The sequence below is a fragment of the Ovis aries genome, chromosome 4, assembly GCF_016772045.2.
Source record: "Ovis aries strain OAR_USU_Benz2616 breed Rambouillet chromosome 4, ARS-UI_Ramb_v3.0, whole genome shotgun sequence".
NCBI lineage: Eukaryota > Metazoa > Chordata > Mammalia > Artiodactyla > Bovidae > Ovis > Ovis aries.
The window spans coordinates 29,536,959-29,558,893 of record NC_056057.1 but is presented as its reverse complement, the minus strand read 5'-3'; the positions used below and the strand labels follow the sequence as shown (position 1 = coordinate 29,558,893).

The 21,935-nt window shown below is 38.9% G+C and overlaps 1 protein-coding gene across 3 annotated transcripts in view; it reads left to right on the top strand.

Moving 5' to 3' along the window:
* Positions 1–21,935, top strand: part of TMEM196 (transmembrane protein 196) — a 349,550-nt gene that overhangs the window by 176,457 nt on the left and 151,158 nt on the right. The window lies entirely within an intron of this gene.

Genomic DNA, 21,935 nt, shown 5'->3' with positions numbered 1-21,935 from the left:
CAATCATAGCTGTTGCTGTGTTCTCTGTAGTGCCTAACTCTGGTATTGGTGTTAATTTCATTGTGGGTTATGAAGCCAAAATAGTTACTGAAGCTAAGATTTAGGAAATCAAAACCCCAAAATTCTAGGAAAAATGACCAATGCCAATAGCAAAAGGAAACAGATATCCTGCTTTTCTCTTTTAAGTTTTTATTTCCTTTTGACTGTTCTGGCTCTGCACTGCTGCTCAGGCTTTTCTCCAGCAGTGGCAAGTGGGCACTGCTCTCTAGCTGCTGTGCATGGGCTTCTGATTGTGGTGGCTCCTCACGTTGCAGAGCATGGGCTCTAGGGACACACAGGCTTCAGTAGTTGTGGCTCCCAGGCTCTGGAGCACAGTCTTAGTACTTGTAGTGCACGGGCTTAGTTGCTCCATGACATGTGGGATCTTCCCAGATCAGAGATCAAATTGGTGTCTCCTGCATTGGCAGATGGATTCTTTACCTCTGAGCCATCACGGAAACCTACACTGCTTTTCTTAATGTGCCCTCAGTGGAGGAGATAATGTGTTAAAGAGCCTGATAGCTAAACACTTATTTATATTTGTGAAAAAAAAATGCTTTAACAGTATTTACTTTTTCCTCTAGTTTAAAGATAATATTACAGAAAGAAACACAGGGTTGATTTCTGAAATACTGCAAGTCACAAAACTGTGGTCCTTTATGCTTTTTACAAAAATATATAATTGAAGACAGTTTTTCAGTAATCATGGACCTGTTAATAACTAGAAAAAGAGAATGAGGTTATTCAAGATTTTCATATAGCACAAAGAGAAATCTCAAGTGACTATAATATCTAGTATTTTTTTTAAAGAGCCAACTTCAGTAAATAAATTATAAGGGAGAATATGGTGGGTGGATTAGTATAAATAATTATATTAACTAGATCCTTAAAGATGATGATAAGGAAGCATTGACTAAAAGATTAGTATCCAAGATTATGTATTCACATTACATAACATCTTTTTTAGGGTACATTGACCATGAAAAATCTGTTCTTATAACTTACATAGAACATTGAGTAAAATAGCCATTGGCCAGGAACCAGAAAAAAGCTCTGCAGTGGTAATCTCCAAATTACATCTATAAAATATGTGTGTCTAAGGAAATCCTATTGTTAAGCAGATGTATAAAGCAAACACCTAGGCATATATGTACTTTGTTTGTTTGTTTGTTTCATTAAATATAACACTTCTGCCTAACTTTAGCTTAATGGGACAAACTGCTGCCCAATTCCCTATGAAACTTTTGCCAGACCACTTTCTAGAGCTCAGTTCCAAATTGCTAAAATATAGAACCGCTGATAGTTTCCATGGTAAACTTTGTATGTTCCCATTTGAATATACCATGGCTCCAGACCCTTAATCATCTATTAGCTGATTCAGAAGACCCAGAGCTTCTAGAGTCCCATTGCCTTGGACCAGGGGAACTAGATAAAGATATGCAAAAGGTAGGTTTTTCAGCAGTAGTTGAAGACATGGCCATTCATAGGACCCATATATATAATTGAAAAATTTCCCGATTTCCTTCTTATGGCTATTTTAAGTCCAAGAGTGTCAGTTTTAGCTTTGTTAGAATAGTCAGCAAACCCTACATTCGGTTCAACAGAATTATATGGATTCAGTGCAGAAGTAAAGAGTATGGCCCACAGGACACATCACTTTTCTTGTCCTAGAACAATAATGAAGGAGGAACCCTCTCTTTTTTCTTCCCACTTCTTGTGGTTTTTTTACAGCCTTTATCCATTAACCTAAAAGGCCAAAGTCTTTAACAGTAGGTTCATTCTCCTTTTCATAAAACCCATTTCCCCAAAACAATATGAATTTCTTATGCCAAGAAGTGCATATGCATGAGTGATAATATTAGTTCTTACTTCTTCCTAGATTTCAAGAATTTCTGTTTCATTGGGCTTTGAGTGCCTATAATGTCTCTGCATTTGGGGTGAAATTATAGGACCAGCCAAGAATGATGATGCCCTGTATTTTTTAACATGCAGGCATTCCATTGACGACCAGGACAGGTCAGAACTCAAGGGGCACTAAGACAGGAAGCAGAAAAGATGAAAATTTTGGACTGAGCCATCTATAAATATGTCCTTATTCTATCCAGCTAATTTCTTAACCAATACGTGGACAAGAAGAATGAAATATTTGCATCAAAGCACTTCTAAATGTTCATTGTATTGTTCTTATACATAAGTGTTACCTTTATAGCATGGTAAGCTGCTGCTGCTGCTGCTGCTAAGTCACTTCAATCGTGTCCAACTCTGTGTGACCCCATTGATGGCAGCCCACCAGGCTCCCTTGTCCCTGGGATTCTCCAGGCAAGAACATTGGAGTGGGTTGCCATTTCCTTCTCCAATGCATGAAAATGAAAAGTGAAAGTGAAGTTGCTCAGTCGTGTCCGACTCTTAGCGACCACATGGACTGCAGCCTACCAGGCTCCTCTGTTCATGGGGTTTTCCAGGCAAGAGTACTGGAGTGGGGTGCCATTATGCAGTTCTAAATCTACTGGACTTAGAGGAACAAGCAGAATAAATGAATCTTCTTGCTATTTTATAAAATTCCAAGTTGTGGAAACTTTCAGATATTATTATTGATAGTCTTACTTTGTTTTGCTTTCTGCTTATGTTATTGTTTTTCAGCTGAGTGTGTCTCAGATTTACTAATGCTACCAAAGTTCTGGTATCCAGAATGGGCAGCTAGGCAAACATTTACTTCTAAATAGCTCCTCATTATAGACACAGGAGCTGAAGGAACAAACTTTAATTTGGGGATTGCAGGGAGCAGTGAGGAAGCAAGGAGATACAAGAGTTTCCTAGGAGAACAATTCTCTCCTTTGCCACAGAATAAAAATAATCAATTTGTATGTCCCAATTTTAATACTCTTAGCTAACTAAATAGAATACTTATTTCTCCTTATGAGAACCATAAAAGGTACATAAAAACAAATGAACAAATCCAACTTTAGACTTACAGAATATACTTTTAGTCAGGACTCTGGTTGCAGTTGGCAGAAAGTTAGCTCAAACTAAATGGAAATAGAAAATATATATTGCTCCTTGCAACCAAGCTTCAGGAATTGCTGACTACAGCTAATCTCAAAGTCTGTCAGTTCCAGGGCCTAGAGTCCAGAAGTATTCTCTCTGAAGCCTTTAATTTCTGATTCTCTTTGTGGGTTGCTTTTGTTTTCTTCAATTTTTCTCACATTGTTGAAATAGCCACCAACAACTCCAGATTCATTTATTCTCCACAGAGAATGACTACTCACTTTGTTTCCAAGCTAAAAAATGCTTAGGAAAGAATCTGATTAGGCTAACTTCAAACAGGTACCCATACTTGGATCAATCGATGGTGACCATAGCCACACGGTCTGAAAATGGGACCACACACTCTTGAACCATATTGTTAGCAGAAACATTTCTCAGAAGAGAGAGGGTGGGAAAGTGATAATATCCACTACAGGTTATGGTGTTCTGTATGTGGATAATGTCCCATGCACATCAAAAAGTTTTTTAAAGATGAGTTAGAAGAAACCTAATAAAGCAAGTATTAGAAACTTGGGGAAATTTTGTCTGTCCAGATGTAAATATCTGTGCACATATCAGTGATTGTGTGAGAGAGAGGCAGATGAATGATAGGAATAAGGTGAAAGAGAAGAAAAGGGGAGGGTAGAGAAGAAATCAGGCAGATCAGGTTAATAATGGCATTGGAGAAAGCCCACATTTAGCACAGCCTAGTAATATAAATGTTGAGGAATCATATGTAAGCTACGCTTACTGAGAGATAGATCATTAAGCAGAATGGAGCACAAGCATATTCCTCTAGCATAAGGAGTATAGCTTTCAGTTTATCTCTTGCAGAAGTAAGGCACAGTCCAAAAATGAAAATATTTTAACATGAATCCATTCATATGTAGGTGTTTGTGTTTGACTTTTTCAGATAGAAGTACAAAATGACAGATCATGGTTTACAGGGTACTGTAGCCTATACTTTTGGAATTATTTTGTAGTTTTATAAGATAAATTGATTCTAAATCTTGCTATCTTGATTTTTAAAATAGTACTTTTCTAAACATAGTGTTGCTACTTCTCTATAGCCCTACTCAAACACAAAAAGAATCAAAATACAGTTTCCTGCCAGTTTAATCATTGACTAATTGGCCTCAGCATGTAAAATATTGTGGGTTTTTTCCTGTGTATAATTACTACACTGGAAGTTTATAAACTTCCTGGATAAAAAGAACAAACATGATATTCTGCTTTATTTCTGTTTCTGTTGTCAAATCTGGAATGAGAAATTTGAGACCTATGAACATATTGATAGCAATTGAGATGATGGGAGTAGATGAAATATCAAGGGAGATTTCGTAGATTGAAAAGAAGGGAGCAAAAAAACACACCAGAAACATGGAAGCTAACCCACTGAAGGTGCTTTCTTCAGAGACTAAGAAGGGGCAGCCAGAGAGGTGGAAGGGAATCCCTAAAAGAGTTGTATCAGGAAAACACAGTGAAGGAATTTCTTGTAGTCAAATGTGGTGAATTGCAAACAATGCTGCAGAGAAAGCTAATGAGAACTAAACTGTGTCTACTGAAATTAACAACTGAGAGGTGTGTGGTGTGGTATCCTGGGAGAGAAGGACAGTGGCGGTAGATGAGTGAAGGGAGGTAGGATTGCAGTTCAGTTTCAGAGGACTGAGCAAAGTGAAACAGTGAATATGAATGCTGATGCCTTTAGTATCTTGGCATGAATAGAAGGGACATAAGAGAGCAGACTCTGGAAGGGAGTATAAGCATGAGGGATGTTCATCTTATAACATGGGGGAGGATGGGAGAATAAAGAGGATAATAATCGTGAGGACACTGAGGCAGTAGGGCGAAGGCATAGAGGACAGGAGGAGGACCTAAGCTGAAGTGGAGAAGGGGAGCCTTCTTTCACAGAGGAGGAGGGAGAGATAGCAGGAATGAGGGCAGATGCATAAATCTGTGAGCATTTGAAAAGAAGTAAGTTCAAACATAAGCATTTAAAATTTGGGGAAAGAACAAGATCACCTGATTAATGAAAACAGAAAGGAGCTGATAACTAAATTGAAGTTACATATGTTTCATACCCGTTACAGACAATAAAAGAATCTGTTTATCTGCCTTCCTGTATGTCTGTCTGTTGATCTACTACATTGTTTGTGAATGGAAGATTGAAAATAATATTTATGATTGAAGTGTATCCATACCCCATAGACACTAACTTTGAAATGGAAGTGAGTAACAGTAACAAATGAAAGAAGAGAGAAGAAATTGAAGACACAGTTAATGTTGAAAAGCTGTAAGACAGGTAGTAAATATTAGCCCCTAAGGTATAAAACATTGGAAATTACTCAGTTCATAATGATATCAAGGTTGAAGATGTTGATGTTATGAGAGTGGCTAAAATTCCATACAGGTAAAAATATTTGTAATCCAGGAGGTTAAGAAGCTTTGAGCCTAAGGTTTCAGGTAGTCAAGTGCTTGGGCACTGAAATTGCCTAAAACTACCTATGGAAGAATGGAGAGGTAGAACATAGGGCAGATATCAAAGTCCGTAGCAATTAGAGAGCATAGGAAGTCCATAAATGGCAATGGTAAGAAAGAGTAGAGACAGAAGTATTGTTTAGGGGATCAGTCTCTCAAAGAGGAAGGGGTTTGCATGAGGGAGAGAGATTATTGAGCTGGAAGTGCTAACAAAAAGGGTGGGAGGCAGAAGACAATACATCTGGGCTCTGTAGGAAATGAGTTGGCTCTGATAGGGCCTTAGGGTAGAGGAAGAGCTAGGTTTGAACAAGGCAAGGAGATGGATGGAGTAAAGAGGCCAGGAATAAAGTTTTTATTTTTGTTTGTACATTGATTTACCAATATTTATAATGATATGAGGATATCTGAGGCATAGAGGTTGGAAGGGAAGTCAGCAAACTCATACGTTCTCACTAAACCTCTTTTGGCGGGAGTGGAGTTTTACCCATTGCCATTTTGTTTAAAATCTCTACCACTTGTAATCTTTCCCTATTTGGTAGTATCTCAATATTTTGGGGAGGGTCTTATTTTATTAGTAAAATATTATATTAGGATTCTTCAGCCATGTATTTTTTTTATCAGTCAATTAAAGTCAACTTTATTGAATATTGCTCTATTGTTTAAAAACACTATGCATTAGAGTAGACTTTGAAGTAATTTCCATATCTACCAGGCCCCATTTATTTCAAGAATCCTGACAGGCTATTATCCATTTAAATCCATTGACTATATTTTATTTATTTATTTAACTTAAATTTATTTATTTTAATTGGAGGCTAATTACTTTACTTCCTGACATGGACAACTGGCCAGACTGCGCCAACTGGTAAGGAACAAGAGACTTTATTGACCTCTCTCCCCTTCCCTCTCTCTTTCCTCTCCTTAACCCTTCCTATCCTTCCCTGTTTTTCTAGTTCCCCTGTCCTGGACACAGGAATCTGGTTGAAGGGCCCTCAGCCTGTGCTGAGGATTGGAGACTGATCACCTCCTCTTGGCAGAGAACTCAAATTCTGGATCTGGTCTGGTCTGATTTCTGGTAGGGCTGAGTTCCAGTCCTCCCTTCTCTGGAGGCCCAGGGAAAAGTCCAATAACGCCTGGGTATCTATAGGTGACCAGAGACGTCTGTAAGGCCACCCCTTTCAGCCCCCCTCTCCCACCTCCTCCCCCTTCTTCTTTCAACCTGGCTTCCTTTCCTCCCTTGAAATATTTGATGTTAGTACTTGGATTCTTGTATTTAAGGGCTTCCCTGGTGGTGCAGAGGTTAAAGCGTTTGCCTGCAATGTGGGAGACCTGGGTTCGATCCCTGGGTCGGGAAGATCCCCTGGAGAAGGAAATGGCAACCCACGCTAGTATTCTTGCCTGGAGAATCCCATGGATGGAGGAGCTTGGTGGGCTACAGTCCACGGGTCACAAAGAGTTCGACACGACTGAGAGACTTCACTTTCACTTTCACTTTAATTACTTTACAATATTTTATTGGTTTTGCCACACATCAACATGAATCTGCCATGGGTGCACACGTGTTCCCCATCCTGAATCCCTCTCCCACCTCCCTCCCTGTACCATCCCTCTGGGTCATCCCAGCGCACCAGCACCAAGCATCCTGTATCCTGCACTGATCCTGGACTGGCGATTCATTTCTTATATGATATTATACATGTTTCAATGCCATTCTCCCAAATCATCCCACCCTCCCCCTCTCCCACAGAGTCCAAAACACTGTTCTATACATCTGTGTCTCTTTTGCTGTCTCGCATACAGGGTTATCGTTACCATCTCTTTAAATTCCATATATATGCATTAGTATACATGACTGAGCGACTGAAATGAACTGAACTGAACTGATACTGTATTGATGTTTTTCTTTCTGCCTTACTTCACTCTGTGTAATAGGCTCCAGTTTCATCCACCTCATTAGAACTTATTCAAATGTATTCCTTTTAATGGCTGAGTAATATTCCATTGTGTATATGTACCACAGCTTTCTTTCTTATCCATTCGTCTGCTGATGGGCATCTAGGTTGCTTCCATGTCCTAGCTATTATAAACAGTGCTGCGATGAACACTGGGGTACATGTGTCTCTTTCAATGCTGGTTTCCTCGGTGTGTATGCCCAGCAGTGGGATTGCTGGGTCATAAAGTAGTTCTATTTCCAGTTTTTTAGGGAATCTCCACACTGTTCTCCATAGTGGCTGTACTAGTTTGCATTCCCACCAACAGTGTAAGAGGGTTCCCTTTTCTCCACACCCTCTCCAGCATTTATTGCTTGTAGACTTTTGGATAGCAGCCATTCTGACTGGCGTGAAATGGTACCTCATTGTGGTTTTGATTTGCATTTCTCTGATAAGTGACATTGAGAATCTTTTCATGTGTTTGTTAGCCATCTGTATGTCTTCTTTGGAGAAATGTCTATTTAGTTCTTTGGCCCATTTTTTGATTGGGTCGTTTTTTTTTTTCCTGGAATTGAACTGCAGGAGTTGCTTGTATATTTATGAGATTAGTTGTTTGTCAGTTGCTTCATTACCTGTTATTTTCTCCCATTCTGAAGGCTGTCTTTTCACCTTGCTTATAGTTTCCTTTGTTGTGCAGAAGCTTTTAATTTTAATTAGGTCCCATTTGTTTATTTTTGCTTTTATTTCCAATATTCCGGGAGGTTGGGTCATAGAGGATTCTGCTGCTGTGATTTATGTCAGAGAGTGTTTTGCCTATGTTCTCCTCTAGGAGTTTTATAGTTTCTGGTCTTACTTTTAGATCTCTAATCCATTTTGAATTTATTTTTGTGTATGGTGTTAGAAAGCATCCTAGTTTCATTCTTTTACAAGTGGTTGACCAGTTTTCCCAGCACCACTTGTTCAAGAGATTGTCTTTAATCCATTATATACTCTTGCCTCCTTTGTTGAAGATAAGGTGTCCATAGGTGTGTGGATTTATCTCTGGGCTTTCTATTTTGTTCCATTGATCTATATTTCTGTCTTTGTGCCAGTACCATCCTGTCTTGATGACTGTGGCTTTGTAGTAGAGCCTGAAGTCAGGCAGGTTGATCCCTCCAGTTCCATTCTTCTTTCTCAAGATTGCTTTGGCTATTCGAGGTTTTTTGTATTTCCATACAAATTGTGAAATTATTTGTTCTAGCTCTGTGAAAAATACCGCTGGTAGCTTGAAAGGGATTGCATTGAATCTATAAATTGCTTTGGGTAGTATATTCATTTTCACTATATTGATTCTTCTGATCCATGAACATGGTATATTTTTCCATCTATTAGTGTCCTCTTTGATTTCTTTCACCAGTGTTTTACAGTTTTCTATATATAGATTTTAGTTTCTTTAGGAAGATATATTCCTAAGTATTTTATTCTTTTCATTGCAATGGTGAATGGAATTGTTTCCTTAATTTCTTTTCTACTTTCTCATTATTAGTGTATAGGAATGCAAGGGATTTCTGTGTGTTGATTTTCTATCCTGCAACTTTACTATATTCATTGATTAGCTCTAGTAATTTTCTGGTGGAGTCTTTAGGGTTTTCTATGTAGAGGATCATGTCATCTGCAAACAGTGAGAGTTTTACTTCTTCTTTTCCAATTTGGATTCCTTTTATTTCTTTTTCTGCTCTGATTGCTGTGGCCAAAACTTCCAGAACTATGTTGAATAGTAGTGACAAGAGTGGGCATCCTTGTCTTGTTCCTGACTTTAGGGGAAATGGTTTCAATTTTTCACCATTGAGGATAATGTCTGCTATGGGTTTGTCATATATAGCTTTTATTATGTTGAGGTATGTTCCTTCTATTCCTGCTTTCTGTAGAGTTTTTATCATAAATGGATGTTGAATTTTGTCAAAGGCCTTCTCTGCATCTATTGAGATAATCATATGGCTTTTATTTTTCAATTAGTTAATGTGGTGAATTACATTGATTGATTTGCGGATATTGAAGAATCCTTGCATCCCTGGGATAAAGCCCACTTGGTCATGGTGTATGATCTTTTTAAAGTGTTGTTGGATTCTGATTGCTAGAATTTTGTTAAGGATTTTTGCATCTATGTTCATCAGTGATATTGGCCTGTAGTTTTCTTTTTTTGTGACATCTTTGTCAGGTTTTGATATTAGGGTGATGGTGGCCTCATAGAATGAGTTTGGAAGTTTACCTTCCTTTTCAATGTTCTGGAAGAGTTTGAGTAGGATAGGTGTTAGCTCCTCTCTAAATTTTTGGTAGAATTCAGGTGTGAAGCTGTCTGGACATGGGCTTTTGTTTGTTGGAAGATTTCTGATTAGAGTTTCAATTTCCATGCTTGTGATGGGTCTGTTAAGAGTTTCTATTTCTTCCTGGTTCAGTTTTGGAAAGTTGTATTTTTCTAAGAATTTGTCCATTTCTTCCACATTGTCCTTTTTATTGGCATATAATTGCTGATAGTAGTCTCTTATGATCCTTTTTATTTCTGTGTTGTCTGTTGTGATCTCTCCATTTTCATTTCTAATTTTATTGATTTGATTTTTCTCCCTTTGTTTCTCGATGAGTCTGGCTAATGGTTTGTCAATTTTATTTATCCTTTCAAAGAACCAGCTTTTGGCTTTGTTGATTTTTGCTATGGTCTCTTTTGTTTCTTTTGCATTTATTTCTGCCCTAATTTTTTAAATTTCTTTCCTTCTACTAACCCTGGGGTTCTTCATTTCTTCCTTTTCTAGTTGCTTTAGGTGTAGCTGCCGCTGCTGCTGCTAAGTTGCTTAGTCGTGTCTGACTCTGTGTGACCCCATAGACAGCAGCCCACCAGGCTCTCCCATCCCTGGGATTCTCCAGGCAAGAACACTGGAGTGGATTGCCATTTCCTTCTACTTAGGTGTAGAGTTAGGTTATTTATTTGACTTTTTCTTATTTCTTGAGGTATGCCTGTATTGCAATGAACTTTCCCCTGAGCACTGCTTTTACAGTGACCCACAGGTTTTGGGTGTTGTGTTTTCATTTTCATTCATTTCTATGCATATTTTGGTTTCTTTTTGATTTCTTCTGTCATTTGTTGGTTATTCAGCAGCATGTTGTTCAGCCTCCATATGTTGGAATTTTTAATAGTTTTTCTCCTGTAATTGAGATCTAATCTTACTGCATTGTGGTCAGAAAAGATGCTTGCAATGATTTCAATTTTTTTGAATTTACTAAGGCTAGATTTATGGCCCAGGATGTGATCTATCCTGGAGAAGGTTCTGTGTGCGCTTGAGAAAAAGGTGAAATTCATTGTTTTGGGGTGAAATGTCCTATAGATATCAATTAGGTCTAACTGGTCTATTGTATCATTTAAAGGGTGTTTCCTTGTTAATTTTCTGTTTAGTTGATCTATCCATAGGTGTGAGTGGGGTATTAAAGTCTCCAACAATTACTGTGTTATTGTTAATTTCCCCTTTCATACTTGTTAGCATTTGTCTTACATATTGCGGTGCTCCTATATTGGGTGCATATATATTTACAATTGTTATATCTTCTTCTTGGATTGATCCTTTGATCATTATGTAGTGTCCTTCTTTTTCTCTTTTCACAGCCTTTGTTTTAAAGTCTATTTTATCTGATATGAGTTTTGCTACTCCTGCTTTCTTTTGGTCTCTATTTGCATGGAATGTCTTTTTCCAGCCCTTCACTTTCAGTCTATATGTGTCCCTTGTTTTGAGGTGGGTCTCTTGTAGACAACATATATAGGGGTCTTATTTTTGTAACCATTAAGCCAGTCTTTGTCTTTTGGTTGGGGCATTCAACCCATTTACGTTTAAGGTAATTATTGATAAGTATGATCTCATTGCCATTTACTTTATTGTTTTGGGTTCGAGTTTATACACCCTTTTGTGTTTCCTGTCTAGAGAAGATCCTTTAGCATTCGTTGGAGAGCTGGTTTGGTGGTGCTGAATTCTCTCAGCTTTTGCTTGTCTATAAAGCTTTTGATTTCTCCTTCATCTTTGAATGAGATCCTTGCTGGGTACAGTAATCTGGGCTGTAGGTTATTTTCTTTCATCACTTTAAGTATGTCTTGCCATTCCCTCCTGGCCTGAAGAGTTTCTGTTGAAAGACCAGCTGTTATCCTTATGGGAATCCCCTTGTGTGTCATTTGTTGTTTTTCCCTTGCTGCTTTTAATGTTTGTTCTTTGTGTTTGATCTTTGTTAATTTGATTAATATGTGTCTTGGGGATTTTTGCCTTGGGTTTATCCTGTTTGGGACTCTCTGGGTTTCTTGGACTTGGGTGATTATTTCCTTCCCCATTTTAGGGAAGTTTTCAACTGTTATCTCCTCAAGTGTTTCCTCATGGTCTTTCTTTTTGTCGTCTTCTTCTGGGACTCCTATGATGCAAATATTGGGGCGTTTTATATTGTCCTGGAGGTCTCTGAGATTGTCCTCATTTATTTTAATTCATTTTTCTTTTTTCCTCTCTGATTCACTTATTTCTACCATTCTATCTTCTACTTCATTAATCCTATCTTCTGCCTCCATTATTCTACTATTTGTTGCCTCCAGAGTGTTTTTGATCTCATTTATTGCATTATTCATTATATATTGACCCTTTTTCTATTTCTTCTAGGTCCTTGTTAAACCTTTCTTGTATCTTCTCAATCCTTGTCTCCAGGCTATTTATCTGTGATTCCATTTCGATTTCAAGATTTTGGATCATTTTCACTATCATTATTTAGAATTCTTTACCAGGTAGATTCCCTATCTCTTCCTCTTTTGTTTGGTTTGATGGGCATTTATCCTGTTCCTTTACCTGCTGAGTATTCCTCTCTCTCTTCATCTTGTTTATATTGCTGTGTTTGGGGTGGTCTTTATGTATTCTGGCAGTTTGTGGAGTTCTCTTTATTGTGGAGTTTCCTCACTGTGGGTGGGGTTGTATGGGTGGCTTGTCAAGGTTTCTTGGTTAGGGAAGCTTGTGTCAGTGTTCTGGTGGGTGGAGCTGGATTTCTTCTCTCTGGAGTGCAATGAAGTGTCCAGTAATGAGTTATGAGATGTCAGTGGTTTTGGAGTAACTTTGGGCAGCCTGTATATTGAAGCTCAGGGCTGTGTTCCTGTGTTGCTGGAGAATTTTCATGGTATGTCTTGCTTTGGAACTTGTTGGCCCTTAGGTGGTGCTTGGTTTCAGTGTAAGTATATGGAGGCGTTTGATGAGCTCCTATTGATTAATGTTCCCTGGAGTCAGGAGTTTTCTGGTGTTCTCAGGATTTGGACTTAAGCCTCCTGCTTCTGGTTTTTAGTCTTATTTTTACAGTAGTCTCAAGACTTCTCCTTCTATACAGCACTGTTGACAAAACATCTAGATTAAAGATGAAAAGTTTCTCCACAGTGAGGGACACCCAAAGAGGTTCACAGAGTTACATGGAGAAGAGACGAGGGAGGAGGGAGTTAGAGGTGACCCAAATGAGATGAGGTGGAATGAAAACAGGAGAGAGCAAGCTAGCCAGTGACCACTTCCTTATGTGCACTCCACAGTCTGGACCACTCAGAGATGTTCACAGAGTTATGCAGAGAAGGGAAGAGGGAGGAAGGAGACAGAGATGGCCAGGAGGATAAAACAGGGGAATAAAAAGTAGCGAGACAGATCCAGCCAGTAATCAATTCCCTGAGTGTTCTCCAACATCTGAACACTCTGGTGATTCACAGAGTTGGGTAGAAAAGAGAAGGGGGAGGGAGGAGACAGAAGCAACCTGGTGGAGAAAAAGGAGAGTCCAAAGGGGGAGAGAGCAGTCAAGCCAGTAATGTCGCTCCCGAGTAAAAATGGGTACTGAAGACTAGGTTCTTAAAGGTACAAAATTGATAACAAATACCAAAAAGCAAAGATTAAAAGTCTAGAGTAGAGGTTGGATTTTCAAAAATACAATATTAAAAAAAGGAAAACAAAACAAAGTCTCAAAAATTATAAATATATATATATGAAGTTTGCTTTAAAAAATAGGGTCTTTTGTTTGCAAAGTAATAGTAGGTTATAAAAATGAAAATTAAAGGAGTAATAGAGGACTTAAAATTTTTTAAAAATTAAAGAAAAAGAATGATCATAAAAATAGTAAAAATATATCTAGGACTTTCTCTAGTGCTGTTGTGAGCAGTGTGGGGTCAGTTCATTTTTGGTAGTTCCTTGGTTCGGCTTACATTTCTCAAGATCTATAGGCCCCTTCCTCTGTAGTCAGTGCTAACTACAGGGTTTTAATCTATTGCACCTGTCACTTCCAAGGCGGTTCCCTCTGTTTTAACTTTTTCTGTTTGCTGGTCTCTTCAGTGTCTGATTTCCGCCCTGACATAAGGGGGGCTGTGGTGGACCCTTTTTTTAGGCTCATTTGTTCAGTCCTTCTGTGGGGAGGGAGGGACGCTGCAAACAAATAACACTGGAGTGTGCTCGCAGTGTCTCAGCCACACTGGGCCTACTCTTGCTCACGGCGCACACAGCTCAGGCTCTAGGTTTCTCCACCAGGAACCATCCAAGGCTGGCCCTGGGGTGCATGCACCTCCCAGGTCTAAGCCGCTCAGGTTCAGGCACTCAGGTAGTCCTCAGAGGCGCAGACTCGGTTGGGCCTGTGTTTTGTGCCCTCCCAGGTCTGAGCAGCACAGGTGACAAGGTGTTTGGCAAGCACGGTCACTGCGACTTATTACCTCCCCCTTCCCTGGCACTCGGTTTTCTGGGTGTACTACATGCGCACCTTCTCAGGCAGATGTTGACTGTCCAGAACCCCAAGAAGTCTTAGTTAGCAAAGAGGCGTGCTTGCAGTTTGGTAGATAATGCCTCTCTGGGGCTGCAATTGTCCCCTTCTGGCTCTGGCTGGCTGTCACCAGAGGGGGATGGTCTGCAGCAGGCTAGTTCTGTTCAGTCCTTTGTTCTCTGTGCGGGCCTGGTGGTGTCTTAGGTTAGGGTTTTTCGCATGGTAGCTATCCCACAGTCTGGTTTGCTAGCCCAAGTTAGTTCGCTCAGATTGCCCTCGGGGCATTCAGGCCCGCGCCTCCCTGCCCAGCCCCCACTTGTCTAGTGGCAGGTGCAGGCGTCTATGCTGCTTCTCTGCTGGGGGAGTAACTGTTGGGCTCATAATCTGTGGGTTTTAATTATTTATTTATTTTTCCTCCCTGTTACATTGCCCTCTGTGCTTCCAAGGCTCGCCACAGACTCGGCAGTGAGAGTGTTTCCTGGTGTTTGGAAATTTCTCTCTTTTTAAGACTCCCTTCCCAAGGCAGAACTCCGTCCCTACCTCTTTTGTCTCTTTTTTTGTCTTTTATATTTTTTCCTACCTCTTTTCAAAGACAATGGGCTGCTTTTCTGGGTGCATGATGTCTTCTGCCAGCATTCAGAAGTTGTTTTGTGGAATTTACTCAGTGTTTAAATGTTCTTCTGATGAATTTGTTGGAGAGAAAGTGGTCTCTTCATCCTATTCCTCTGCCATCTTAGGACCGCCAATCATGTATTTTATTGTATAAAACTCTTAAATAGATGTTTGCTCCTTAAAGTCAAAACTAGCGTAGTCACCTTTACATCCTGGACAGCACTTAACAGAGTTCCCTGAATTGCAGTAGGTACTCAATAATTCCTTAATAATTTTAGTTGAAAGTACACATATACAAATAATTATAGAATATATGCAGAGTCTGTTATTAACAAGTATCTGTCCTTAGTTAAACTTCAAAGTTTTGCACAGCAAAGGAAACCATTAACAAAATGAAAAGACTAATTACTGAATGGGAGAAAATATTTGCAAATGATAAAGTGGATAATACTCAACATACACGAAAAGCTCATACAACTCAGTATCAAAGCAGAAGGACAGAATGGACATTTTTCCAAAGTGGAAACGTGTGTGGCCAAGAGGCATGTGAAAAGATGCTCAGTGCCACTAATCATCAGGGAAATGCAAATCAACACCACAGTGATCCTACCTCTTACTCATCAGAATGTCTATCGTTAAAAGAACACAAACAAAAAATGTTGACACTGATGTGGAGAAAACGGAATCTTGTATACTGTTGCTGGGAATGTAAATTGACACAGCCATTGTGGAAAACAGTTTCTCAAAAAATGAAAAATAGAACTAACATATGACTCAGCAGTTCCAATTCTGGGTATATTTCTGAAAAAAGAGAAACACTAATTTGAAAAGATACACGCACCCCAGTATTCATAGCAGCATTATTTACTATTGCCAAGGTATTGAAGCAACCGAAGGGTCCATGAACAGGTAAATGAATAGAGAAGATGTGACTATATATATGTATATATATATATATGTATATCATATCTATATATATGTATGAAAATGAAAGTGAACTCGCTTAGTCATGTCTGACTCTTTGTGACCCCATGGACTGCAGCCTACCAGGCTCCTTGGTCCATGGGATTTTCCAGGCAAGAGTACTGGAGTATGTTGCCATTTCCTTCTCCAGGGAATCTTCCCAACCCAGGGATTGAACCCAGGTTTCCTGTATCACAGGCAGATGCTTTACCATCTGAGCCACCAGGGAAGTTATCTATATGTATATGTGTATATATATATTATAACATCTACACACACACACAATGGAATATTAAACCATAAACAAGAATAACATTTTGCCATTTGTAGCAACATGGATGGACTTGGAAGTTATTATGCTAAGTGAAATGAGTCAAAGACAAATACTGCATGATACACTTTTATGTGGAATCTAAAAAATACAACAAACTAGTGAAAATAAAAAAGAAGCAGAATCATAGATGCAGAGAACAAACTGTGGTTACAAGTGGGGAGAGAGAAGGAGGGGGAAATATAGGGGCTTCAGAGGTACAGAATTTTATGTATAAAATAAGCCACCAAGATATATTGTACAACACAGGGACTATAGCCAATCATTTGTATCAACTATGAATGAATATGCTCTTTTAAAATTGTGAATCACTGCATTCTACATCAACTATGATGGTTTAGTTGCTAAGTCATGTCCAACTCTTGCAACCCCATGGACTATAGTCCTCCAAACTCTTTGGTACATGGGATTTTCCAGGCAAGAATACTGGAGTGGGTTGCCTTTTCCTTCTTCAGGGGATCTTCCCAACGCAGGGATTGAACAAACCTGCATCCCCTGCATTGGCAGGCAGAATCTTTACTGCTGAGCCACTAGAGAAGCCCAATGCAGGATGCGGTTTGGTAGAATTTTGTTCAGGATTTTTACATCTATATTCACCAGTGATGCTGGCCTGCAGTTTTCTTTTTGTGTGTGTGTGATATCTATCTGGTTTTGGTATCAGGGTAATGGTGGCCTTATAGAATGAGTTTTGGAGTGTTTCTGCTTCTGCAATTTTTTGGAAGAGTTTGAGCAGGACAGGTATTAACTCTTCTCTAAACATTTGCTAGAATTTGCCTGTGAAGCTATCTGGCCCTGGTCTTTTGTTTGTTGGAGGATTTCTTTTTTTAAATATTTATTTATTTGGCTGCATTGGATCTTAGTTGTGGCATGTACATTTTGAGAGCTTTCATTGCAGAGCACAGAGTCTCCAGTTGTGATGCACAAGCTCAGTAATTGCCACATGTGGGCTTAGTTGCTCTGAAGCATATGCGATCTTGGTTACCTGACCAGGGATCAAACCTGTGTCCCCTGCATTGCAGGGTGCAGCGTCCTTTTTATCTTATCCACTGGACCACCAGGGAAGTCCCTGTTGGAAGACTTTTGAACACAGTTTCAATTTCAATGCTTGTGATTGTTCTGTTCATATTTTCTGTTTCTTCCTGGTTCAGTCTTGGAAGGTTTTACTTTTCTAAGACTTTGTCCATTCCTTCCAGGTTGCCTTTGCATTTCTGTAGTGTCAGTTGTAACTTCTTTTCATTTCTAATTTTATTAATTTGAGTCTTCTCCCTTTTTTTCTTAATGACTCTGACTAATGGTATATCTATTTTTTTATTTTCTCAAAGAACTAGCTTTTAGTTTTATTGATCTTTGCTATTGTTTTCTTCATTTCTTTTTCAATTATTTCTGCTTTGAACTTTATTATTTCTTTCCTTCTACTAACTTTGAGGGGTTTCGGTTCTTCTCTTTTTAATTTCTTTAGGTATAAGGTTAGGTTGTTTATTTGGGATGTTTCTTGAGGTAGGATTTTATTGTCATAAGTTTTCCTCTTAGAACTGCTTTTGCTGCATCCCATAGGTTTTGGGTCATAATGTTTTTGTTATTTGTTTCTAGGTATTTTTTAAATTTCCTCTTTGATTTTTTTCAGTGGTCCCTTGATTATTTAGAAGTGTATTGTTTAGCCTTCATGTATTTCTATTTTTTACAGATTTTTTTTTCTTTCAATAATTGATATCTAATCTCGTAGCATTGTGGTCAGAAAAGATGCTTGATAAGATTTCAGTTTTCTTAAATTCACCAAGGCTTGAAAATTTTAAAAAAAGAAAAAAAACAGTACTAAAATAGAATAAAATAGTCATCCTTAAGTAATCTTCCTTAGAAATAGTCATCTCTATCTAGAATGGAAATCTGGCTATGCAGAATAGCCACTACTTTTCTCAACCAGATAACCATGTGATTAAGTTGTGGCCAAAATAAATCAAGCAAAATTTTTCTTGTGAAAATTCTAGGAAGTGCCCTTAAAAGGAGAAGGTATGCCCTTTTCTGTCCCTTCCTCCTGCTTGGAAGGGATGAATGTGATGACTACCACTCTAGCAGGCTTTAGGGATCACAGGGTAATGTATATAAACTGTGTGAGAACCCAGTAGAAAGAGTAACACTTTGTGGAACTGCCACTCTACTCCTTCTGTGTACCTCAGGAATTTTCTTATGTTCAGTTCAGTTCAGTTGGTCAGTCGTGTCTGACTCTTCATGACCCCATGGACCACAGCACACTAGCCCTCCCTGTCCATCACTAACTCCCAGAGCTCACTCAAACTCATCTCCATTGAGTCAGTGATACCATCCAACCATTTCATCCTCTGTCATCCCTTTCTTCTCCTGCCTTCAATCTTTCCCAGCATCAGGGTCTTTTCAAAGAATCAGTTCTTTGCATCAGGTGTCCAAAGTATTGGAGTTTCAGCTTCAACATCAGTCCTTCCAGTGTGTCAGCTTCAACATCAGTCCAACACTCAAGACTGATCTCCTTCAGAATGGACTGATTGGATCTCGTTGCAGTCCAAGGGACTCTCAAGAGTCTTCTCCAACACCACAGTTCAAAAGCATCAATTCTTTGGTGCTCAGCTTTCTTTATAGTCCAACTCTCACACCCATACATGACTACTGGAAAAGCCATACCCTTGACTAGATGGACCTTTGTTGGCAAAGTCATGTGTCTGCTTTTTAATATGCTGTCTAGGTTGGTCATAACTTTCCTTCCAAGGAGCAAGAGTCTTTTAATTTCATGGCTGCAGTCACCATCTGTGGTGATTTTGGAGCCCCCCAAAATAAAGTCTGCCACTATTTCCCAGTCATGTTACTTGTAGCCAAATATCATCCTAATTGACATTATGGATATCTTTTGATTCATCTAGCTTAAGTGTAGTTTTATATAAAAATCAATTTTCAGGCTAATCTGTATAAATTTTCATCAAGACTGCACACAGTGTATGACTGTTTCTTTTTGCAACATCTATGAAGAGTTACTTCCCTCTTGCTGATGTGAAAAAGTACTGCAATGTGACTTACTCCTTTTAGAGTTTTCATTCTTAATGTGTTGCTGTTCAGCCACCCAGTCATGTCCAACTCTTTGTGACCTCATGGACTACTACACACCAGACCTCCTGTCTCTCACCTTCTCCTGGAGTTTGCCCAAGTTCATGTCCATTGCATCATCACCAGGGACTTTTCTGATGAGTCAGCTGTTCGCATCAGGTAACCAATGTACTGGAGCTTCAGCTTCAGCATCAGTTCTTCCAATGAGTATTCAGGGTTGATTTCCTTTAAGATTGACTGGTTTGATCTTGTTGCTGTCCAAGAGACTCTCAAAAGTCTTCTCCAGCACCACAGTTTGAAGGCATCAATTCTGCAGCACTCTGCCCTCTTCATGGTCCAGCTTTCAAAACTCTACACGACCATTCTTATGTTTGAGACAAAAGTTAAAACTATAGAATCCACTGCAGAGTCCTCTCAAACTTAAGCTCTGGGAAGCTAATTAGAAGAGGAAAAAACAATAGAGATGAAGATTTTTTTCTAAAAGAAGAAATTTCTCTTGAGTATTCCACCTCTCATGTTCAAACTTACTCCTTAACATTGCATTTGCTCCCTTTTAGATATTTACCTTAATTTTACAAAACCTTCACATATATCTGTTTAACATTATACAACTTTTAATATTCTCAAACACATTAGACAAGGGAATTCATCAATTCTCTTGATGTACCTATGAAGTAGGCAAATATTTTCCCCTTCATTTCAAAAGGTCTGGAGAGGTCAGACAACTTCCTTAAAGGAACTAGATAGAGTCAGGGCTAGTCCTTGACTGTAAACAGCAATCTTTTTAGTATTTCTCGTGATTCAGAATCAGGAATCAAACAGGGCACTATGGGCATGCTAAGTCTTTGTTCCACATGATGTCTACTGGGGCCCTAAAACCTAGTGACTTTTTAGCTCACATATCTGGTGCTTCTGCTAGAATGGCTCAAGTGCTTTAGAGCTGACTGGAGCGTTTCAGCTGGGGTTATTCGCCTAGGGCCTCAGTTCTTGGTGTCAGCTGAGTGAACTTCTATGTAACCTCATCAGGGTGGCTGGAGTTCTTATATGAAGGCTTAGCACCACAAACCACAAAAGCAGAAGCTGCCAGGTACCGTCAAGGCTTGGGCCTGAAACGAGCAATTATCACTTCTACCATGCTCTTTGAGTCTGCAAGCTGCAGGTCCAGCCCAGATGTAAGGGGTGAGGGCTCTACGAGTGTGTGGATTGGAGGAGATGTTTTGTCAGGAGCCACTACTGTGTTTGCTGGGTAAAATACAAGATACTTAATTAACTTTGAATTTTGGATGACAGAAATTGTTTTGGTATAAGTATGTCTCATGCAAAACACACAAAATATGTATGTTTCACCTATTCTGAAGCATTATCCATTGTTCATCTGAAATTAAAATTTAACCATGTATGCTGAATTTTTGTTGGCTAAATCTCCTAATCCTAGAGTCTACCAATGTAATAACAGACCATCAGTGAATATAGACTGATATCTCTGTAAACTTTCTAAGGACACAGGTGTAATGTGTAGTTTAATGAGACCATTTGCCAGCCCTACCTGTATCTCCTAGCTCATGCAGTGTGTATATAGGTGCTTAGCTCCATTTCTGAATTTGATTAAAGTGATCATGGTAGTCAGGTGAATTCATCAATGAAATGGGACTGAGCTACTGGGAAGAAAGGTGTTGCATTCATAAAAACATAAACTAGAAAGATAATATCGTTTTCATACTTTGATTCTTCTGAAATTTCTTTTTAGGCCCACCAAGTATTTTTCTGGTACCTTCTGTGTAGGTATTAGGTAGCATTGTAAGACAGTGATATTTTTTGTTGTTGCTCTTCCATTCAAAGTGAAAGAGATTATGCAAAAGCGGTAACAAGGTAACTGCAGGAGGCTTACAGTTCTTATTAAAGAATCCCTTAAAATTTTTGTATTAATAATTCAGTGCTTATGGAGCTCCTCAGAAAGAGCTTCTAATCCAAAAAGTTTGTTTTTTATTATGCTTCTGATAAATCCTGAGTTAGAAATCTTGGTTTCAAAGATTTCCAGAAGAGACTAATTGATCTGCCAGTCATGGGATCTAACCAACACTGTTTAAATCACCAGGAGTCATTAGAAATCTTCCCAGCTCTGTCAGGAGCCTCTTCTCCATGTAAAGTCACATGGGTAGGTGCCTTGAAAATTATGTGGGAGACGGCATACAATTTTCTGGCACTTGTGTAAATTTCAACAGTTATTTGGCATTTTTAAATTTAAAATATAATTGCCTCTCATTGGGTTAATATTTATTTATCTAATATTTACCAATCACCTATCACACTTGACTCAGTTTTATAATCCCATTTTCAAAACAAAGACACAGTATTATATAAAAAGAATAAAGAAGTAGCTTCAGCCAGTGTAAAATCTTTCCTAGGACAAAACTGTCTTTTCTAAATCTCTGTTCTTACCACATCTCCTGTCCTTCCTGTTGTAAGTTGATGTCTAGCTAGGCTTGGCATTTAAGAATACTTAAGACTGGTTTTTGAGCCTATCCATGGGAATGACCCACTATGTGCTCTATAGTCCCCCTAATAAACATGGAACCTCTCCTTCAGGATTTGGGAGTAAGAACATACTGCTGTATAGTATTTGATTCTGAAGGAATTCTTTGTGAATCTTTCTCAGCTTGCTAAAGACATGCTTTCCCAAAGATACTAATGAAAACAATTTAAGTGCAATGATACAAGAGGTTATA